General features: G+C 31.4%; 1 protein-coding gene and 1 pseudogene across 1 annotated transcript in view; both read right to left on the bottom strand.

Annotated features, from left to right (window-relative positions):
• ERBB4 (erb-b2 receptor tyrosine kinase 4) overlaps nt 1–7813 on the bottom strand; it is a 1016037-nt gene that overhangs the window by 493215 nt on the left and 515009 nt on the right. The gene's annotated exons all lie outside the window — the stretch shown is intronic.
• LOC111738701 lies at nt 4690–4809 on the bottom strand (annotated as a pseudogene).

The raw sequence follows: 7813 nt of genomic DNA, 5'->3' as shown, positions 1-7813 counted from the left end.
AAATCTGATCATTCAGCAATGTTCTTAAAGGAGTATATTCAGATTGCAAAGTAGGAATAGTATTTCCATAAATGTTGCAACAGTGCATTTAAATACCTTCTTCAATGTTTTCTTGCTTCTGAAATGAAGTTTTACTGTCTCAGATATATATGTATTTGGCAAGATAATAGACTTAGAGATAAACACGGGGAATAAAGACTATTATACAAAACTTTACCTATTCGTTGCCTACCTAATATAGAAAACATCACTTAGTTGGTCATTAAGGCTAATCCCACAGTCCGAATAGGAAGGAGGATAGAGCAAAAACAAATGAGAATAAAGATGGATAAAAGGGGTATATCAAAAGCATTAGAGAGATGCATTAATACGCATGACTATTGCATAGACGAGTTCTTTAGGTCCTTAGTTATGCTAGTATCTATGTTGGCGAGGAGTAGAATGGGATGGCAAAGTAAAAAAGCAAGTTAATAGGCTATGTTGAGGGCTGAAAAGAATGTTATTTGTTAGGATGGGCAAGTTAGGATGTATGACAATGTACAGAGGTTTAGCAAGTTTAGAAGGGATATAGCTAGACAGAGAGGGGGTCTAGTTTGCACTACAGTATATTCCTAGGTTGCTTACTCATTGAATGGAGATTCAGCAAGCCACAGTGTGATCACCCCCTCCCACCTCCCTTGCCAACACACGCACATGCATAGACACTTCAGAGGTTTTAAGTGGACCACTTGAGACAGGGAGCCAGGTAGAATGTTATAGAAACCAAGCTGTGTACATATAGTCTGTGATGGGTGAAAGAAGGCTAAGTAAGAAGAAAGGTGACTGGGGTATTCAACATCAACAACAACAACAAAGAAAGATTCATTTATCTATCTGTCTGTCTGCCTGCCTGCCTGCCTGCCTGCCTGCCTACCTACCTACCTACCTATCTGATAGATTATCTATTTTTCTTTCTATCCATCATATATATGGAAAGAAAGAGAAGCCAATGAATTCATCAGGGGCAGAAAGGAATGATAAATATCCTCAGAAAGCTTAAGACCAGGATCTGACCAAACGTTCCTATAGAGCCAGATACTAGATTTCTCAGGTGGGATGAGTGAGGATCTGGAGGATATTGTGGACACTGCATTTACCCTTCACTCTGACTCCATGGGTCACACAAATTTCCCTCAACCAACCCACCAGCTGTGGTGGAGAAGAGAGATGAAGGCATCACCGGCCCCAAAGACTAAGCATTACTTAATGTAGATGATTTACATTATTCCAATGTAATTAATACCAAACCAAACAAAAAGGCAATCAAACTCTTTAACCTGAGCTAATAATCGACAATTTTTACTTGAAATCCAGGAGGTAGGTGTTCAAAAGGAAGACAAGTTCAGTAATAGACAAAATAATAAATTAAAAAACAAACAACTAAACAAACAAATACTATATTTTCTCCGCTCAGCCATGTGTTGGTGAGCAAGTTTGGTAACCCTACAATAATTTTGAGTGCTGATAGGCTAACGGCTGAAGAAAGAAAGAAAGTTTTGGGTGAAATCCAAAATATCCAACAACCTGATTTATAAAGAAGAAGGACAGAAGTGAAGGTAAGGAAGAGAGAGAAAAATAAGAACAGAGGAAAACAAAAATTATCACCAGTGAGTACATTAGAAGATTTCCTAAAATTACTATTATGTTATTTCATCTTAGGTAAAATGTTTTTTTTTCTAATGAATTAAAGGGAATACAAGACATGATTATTAAAATAGTAAAATAATTTTTATTGTCCCTAATTATCATAAATTATGTAGAAAGATTTATACTAGGAACAGTCAGATGTAATTAATTAAGGTATTTAAGATAATTTCTATAAAAACAGCAGGTGCCAATGAGAAACAGATCTATTTTCATGTTAGTGTTTCTTTGAGGAAAAAAAATAGATTCAACGTGCTGTGCTATTAAGAATATCAAACTTTGTGTTTTTTTTATAATTGTTAGAGATTTTTTCCATATATTATATTATTTTAATATTATGTTTGAGGCACATCATTGCTTTAAATTTTTATACATTCAAGTATTTCCATTTGTTTATATCACACTATTTTCATGTTCAGAAATTCCTTACTATCTGAAAATAGATTGATATGAATTATATTTTCTTCTAGTATGTATAGGGTTTGATTTTTACATTTAACTTCTTAATAACTTTGAAATTCATTTTGTTTATATTCTTTCACCAAATAATAATTTTTGGGTTTTTTTCCCCAAGAAATTTCTGAACAGGTATGTGTAACTTATCAGTCTACAAAGTACTATCTTTTAGAAACAAGAGTTACATCTATAAAATCCACTTTAACTTAAAGCTTAGTCCAAAGAGAGTCTTGGATATCACACTAAAGAGAGAAATAGAATTTAGCCAGAGTGAGCAACAGCAGAAACACAATAATTAGCAGAAAAGGAATTCTTAGGAAACAGATGGAAGTCATTTTGCAAATACACTAAATTCTTAATGCTTCATGAAATTGTTCACAAGAACATGGGTATCCAAAACTGCAGAGTCTAAAATGATTGAATATCAAACTATTAAGACCTTGACATTCTCTGATTCTCTGATGTGGATATTAAAAGCTCTCATTGACCACAGTCATGAGAACGGTGTGCAACATGGAACACAGAACAGAAACCCTGAGAAGAGAATTCAGAAAAAGTCATTTTCCATAGACACATCTATTAAAGGGATTCATTAATTTCTTGTTATTTCTTGGCACTTTATCTCAGACCAGAATAAGACTGTTTTGTAATCGGCTTTATTTAATAATGTTTAAGTCAATCAAACATAAGTTTTGCTTCATTTTTTGATTTCTCACTCAAATTTTCTTCTCTCTATGGAAAATCCTGAGTTAAAGAAGCTGCTCAGATATTTCTTAAAGTATATCCAGATGAACTCTAACTAATGATGTTCACACTAATTCTTAAGTGTAAATTTGCTTAAAATCTCTGTGTTTTCTCACTTTATCCAGGATTAAAATTCAAGTTCCTTGGCATTGTTTTTAAGGCCATTGTCTTTTTATCTTTATTTCTAAAAATCTTATTCCCCCCAAATTATGCAGAAATACTGAATTCCTGACCGCTATTAAATGTGTTGTACTTTCCCTAAGCCCCTGCATTTTATTGCCTGAATCTCAGACACTGCACCTATTTCCCCGGACTTCTCTACATTCTCATAAGCCCTTCTGTATAAAGTACAATCCCTTCAGGTTTCCGCTGCAGTGTGAATTCATCCACAGGCTTCCTAGCTGCTAAGGTTGGACTAAGAGAAACTTCTTTATATTGTGTACTCCTATATTCTATCTAGCACACACATACATCTGAGATTTGGTGAACACTGTTGAATAAATTAGTAATGAAGGAAGTTAAAAAGACATTTCATATCCATAGTGGTCAACTTAAATCAATAGGCCCTAGGAGAATAGGGCCTATTGATTTAAGTTGGTATGATACTCTTATTTGGGTCTATTGTATTATACAGTATATGTCAGATTCAATATGATCTTTGCCTTGCCATTCTAAAAGATAGGTTAGTTCTACAGAAAATATTCATTTTCAGCTTTGGAGACTATCAAGGTAGACACTAATTAGTATTATGATTTCTTCCTAATATTCTAAAAATAATTTAAAATAATCTTACCAGGTAGGCCTTTGCTGGTAGAATTTTGTCATGTATATGCAAGCCTTTATATTTTTCTATAAAGTTAAAAAATTTGATGTATTCTTACTTTTTTTTTTTCATGTAACGAACCCTCAAATTAAGTTTAGATATTACAATTAGTAATATTATTTATCAGCCTCTGGTAACTATTGATAATAAGTTTTTATATTGGCCAGTTTTTGAAATTAAACAAAATTTTTAGATCTTCCTTCTTCCTAATTTAAGAATGAAAGCTGGCAGAGTATTTATAACAAGACATTACCTAGTTTTCTGGTTACGCCCGCAGGGAGATATTATCGTAATATATTTAACCAGAGGAACCCCATTAGAAATTGAAAGCACCCACTGTTAAAGTCTAATTAAGGTTTTCCCCAAGCTATAATTTTACTTGCTCAGTAGAAAGGAAGCATAAAAGTATTTGTTTAAAACCAAATGTTTAAAAAATATATTATCTAGATACTACAACCTTTTATATGCAAATCTTGATGATTCGGAGCTTTGATTTATTCCTTTATTTTGCAGTACAAGTTGTTTGTATATCAAAAGTAGCTTTTACGTGGTTAGTTCACTCATCAATAATTTCTCTTCATGTGTCAACACATAGGAGAAGGGTTTTCCTGATGGCACCTCTATGATCATATATGTTTAATTTAATCAATCACTATATAAAACATAAATGCCTTGCTGAAACTAAGGGGGTTTCTGGATGCCAGAAAAGACCAAAAGGAGGTTTCACATGGACAGTCACTTTTGGTAAAAGACAAAGTGTCACAACGTGGAATGAAAGTCTGGATCTCTCCCTGGACTGCAGTTAGCCATAAAGTGAAGGGTGATGGCTAAAATAGAAATGAAAGGTCTGCAACTTATAGCCTGACCCACTGAAGTAACAAGGTGGAGAGAATATTGGTTAATGTGTCTAATCTTGTATGTGAATCCTCTATTTGTGCATTACCGGCAAATTTATTTATTTATATTATTATTATTTTTTTTAATGCCTACAGCACCTGGTCCTTCCTAGGTGGTCTCCCATCTAAGTACTAACCAGACCCGACCCTGCCTAGCTTCTGAGATCAGACTAGATTGGGCATGTTCAGGGTAGCATGGCCACAGACAGCATTACTAGTAAATTTAGATGAGTGACCCTCTGTCCTCTGATCTATCAAAGAAGTGATGGAATGTAATTCCTTCCTGCTAAAGTGTTCTAAAATTCAAAGGCAGCATCAGGAACACGAATTCATTCCATATCAGACAAATTTCTTCAATCTACTATGTTTCCTTTTTTAAAAAAAAATTCTCTAAGCCCTCTGGTAATTTTCATATATATATTATATACTGCTGCAAGTAACCCTAAATCTAACACTCTTGATGTTTCAAAAAAAAAACAAACCTAATATATTAAAATTAAAACCCAGTCTAATATATTAAAATTAAAACTGTTTGCAAAAGTTTACAAAAAGAGACACATGTATCTTAATAAATACATGGCAAAACTGCCAAACTTTAAAATCAAAGTGAGCTAATTATATATTGGTGAATAGTCTACAACGAATTTGCAAAAAAGCATACACTAATGAAGATTTGTTCTTTAAAATTTGGCAAAGTTATTTCTGTCCGGAAATTATTTCTTGATAAGTTGGCTAAAAAAAAAAGGCATGCTTATATTTATTTCTTGGCATGAAAACCTGGCAAATTTCTTGATGAAATATACATCGATACACTATATATGGAGTAAGCCCTATGTGAGGAACTTTGGCTAATATATACCACTGTATGTCTCTAACTTTCTCTTTTCAAATATTTAAGACAGTTATGAAAAAAAAAGATTAATTAAAAATGAGATTTATCAGTAAACATTCAAACAATAAGGAAATTGAATATTTTATAGTTTTGGGGGGGTCTATAATAATCACCTGTGGTGGTAGTGGTGTATGTGCATGCATGCACACTCATGTGAACATATTTCTGTGTATGTGAAGTCACTTTTCAAAGATTTCATGCAGAAAGAAATAATTATATTTAGTACAATTATTGGGCATATTTTTATTCCAACATAATCTCTAAAATCAGTAGTATAAATTTAATAAATAACATTATAATTCATAGTAACATGGTAATTCAACAGTTTAATAATACAAAATATAGTTGTAATGTCAAACACTATAGTTAAATATTTTAATGTTGTAGTCATAAATTTAGTGACATCTATATATCTATCTTAAATGATAAAGTCTGTATTTCATAAATGTCTATAAACATTAATATTAAACACTCCTGAAAAGATGCAGTTCCACTAATAGTGTTGAGAACTTTAGTCATAATTACATTGTTGATTTAATGTTAATTCAGCAGTTTTCCTAATCTTAGTCTCTTCCTATACATATATAAATGATTTGTCATAGAGTAAATAAGTATCTATTATCTCTCTTATTCTTTCTCTATGTCTTTCTCTTTTTCTCTTTCTCCATACCCCAATCCCCTTGCTTTCTCCTACTAAAGACCAAATAAAAGCTAATGTATTTATTGAGTGCCAGTAACAACCATGTTGGCTGTCTTTACCTATATTATCTTGTTTAATGCTCAGTATATAAAAAAAAAACTTTAATTTATTTATCTCTCCATTTTCACCTGATAAATCTAAATATTATAGATTGTTTTCATACATTATACCAATCTTGAGATTATTCTATACACACATATATAACAAATATAGACCTGAGTTTAGGTAGAATGCAGTAAGTATTAAGTTCAAATATACCTAAAAGTTGAAAATATGGTTTTTACTAGAAATCACTCATAACCTAAAATCAGTGGCGATTTTGTTAAATAATTATTTTTTTAAAAATGTAAGAGCTTTTGTTTTCTTGCTATAGTATAGGATATGAAATGACACTAGGCCTTTGACATGAGCTCTCTGTAACAAATGTTAATGGCCAACCTAATACCTCTGCATTTATAAAAAAATTAGAAGTCTAATTTTGTAATTTCTTTGAAAATAATCTGACAACCATAATACCTCAGGAGATGTGGTGGGGGTGAGATAAATTATATATTATCTTTTATACTGTGATGTATTATCTAATCTTTTGTTGTTAATAAGAAAGCATTATAAGTCACTATTATGACTACATTTATATCAGTCTTTCTTCTCTCAGTGGGGTATAAAATTATAAAATCTCCAAGTATTATTCAAGTTAGTTATTTAAAAATTTAACAAAAAAAAAAATTTATAAGGAGAATGTTTGATCATATCCCATGCTTCATTTTTGTTTTCATTTCTTAGGGTATTTTTATTTTAATTAAACTAGCAAAAATCTTTCCATGAAGACATAATTAGATTTTTTGTATATTTAATAACTGATAGTATATTCTTTTCTGACCTACAGCAGACTTTATTACATAGGAAAATTAGTTTTCCCATACAACTCTATGCTTCTCGTTTATCTGATTTTATTGACTGCCTTAATTAAAGTGACAGACTATATTAGTAATTGATTTTATGATAAAATAAGTAATTGTAATTAATTAGTTTTTAAATTATTAACATAAATCAATTTTCTACTAGCTCTGTTTTTGCTTTTTTAGAATTCTTGCTCTTGGGTCATAATATATAAAACACAGTAATACAACTTCCCTTGGCCAGATGGGCTCATAAAATATCCTCTTTTTCCCTATTTTCGAAATGTCAGCAATGGTCTCTTGAATAAGTCTTGAACACCTCTGAATAGTTCAGACTCTTGAGCTATATCTAATTCCAGTTAGCTGCAGAAGTCATGAACTAAGAGTAATGTTAACAAATTATCATAAATAATTGAATATAGAAGAAAAATCAAGAGAATGGAATTAAATTCCTGTAAAGCAGCATATGCACAGAAACTCCCAACATTTACTGCTTTGTGAAAAATCATGTGACTAGAAATGGTTCATTTTGATTTAATTTCTTTTGCTACTATAAATTATTTTTTGTTGGAAAATAATTTCTTTTTTAAAATTTGCTAATCTTTCAGAGTTAGAACCATTTTACATGTATATTATACTATAGAATCTTACTTTAGTCAGTTTAACTTGATAGTCAGAAACAGGTCAATCAATGATTCATTTTTGTCCCATTTAAAAAAA

This window comes from Pteropus vampyrus, unplaced genomic scaffold (genome assembly GCF_000151845.1).
Source record: "Pteropus vampyrus isolate Shadow unplaced genomic scaffold, Pvam_2.0 Scaffold42, whole genome shotgun sequence".
In the NCBI taxonomy this organism is placed as follows: Eukaryota; Metazoa; Chordata; class Mammalia; order Chiroptera; family Pteropodidae; genus Pteropus; species Pteropus vampyrus.
The sequence above is the reverse complement of the archived record's forward strand: the minus strand, read 5'-3'. Positions and strand labels throughout refer to the sequence as shown.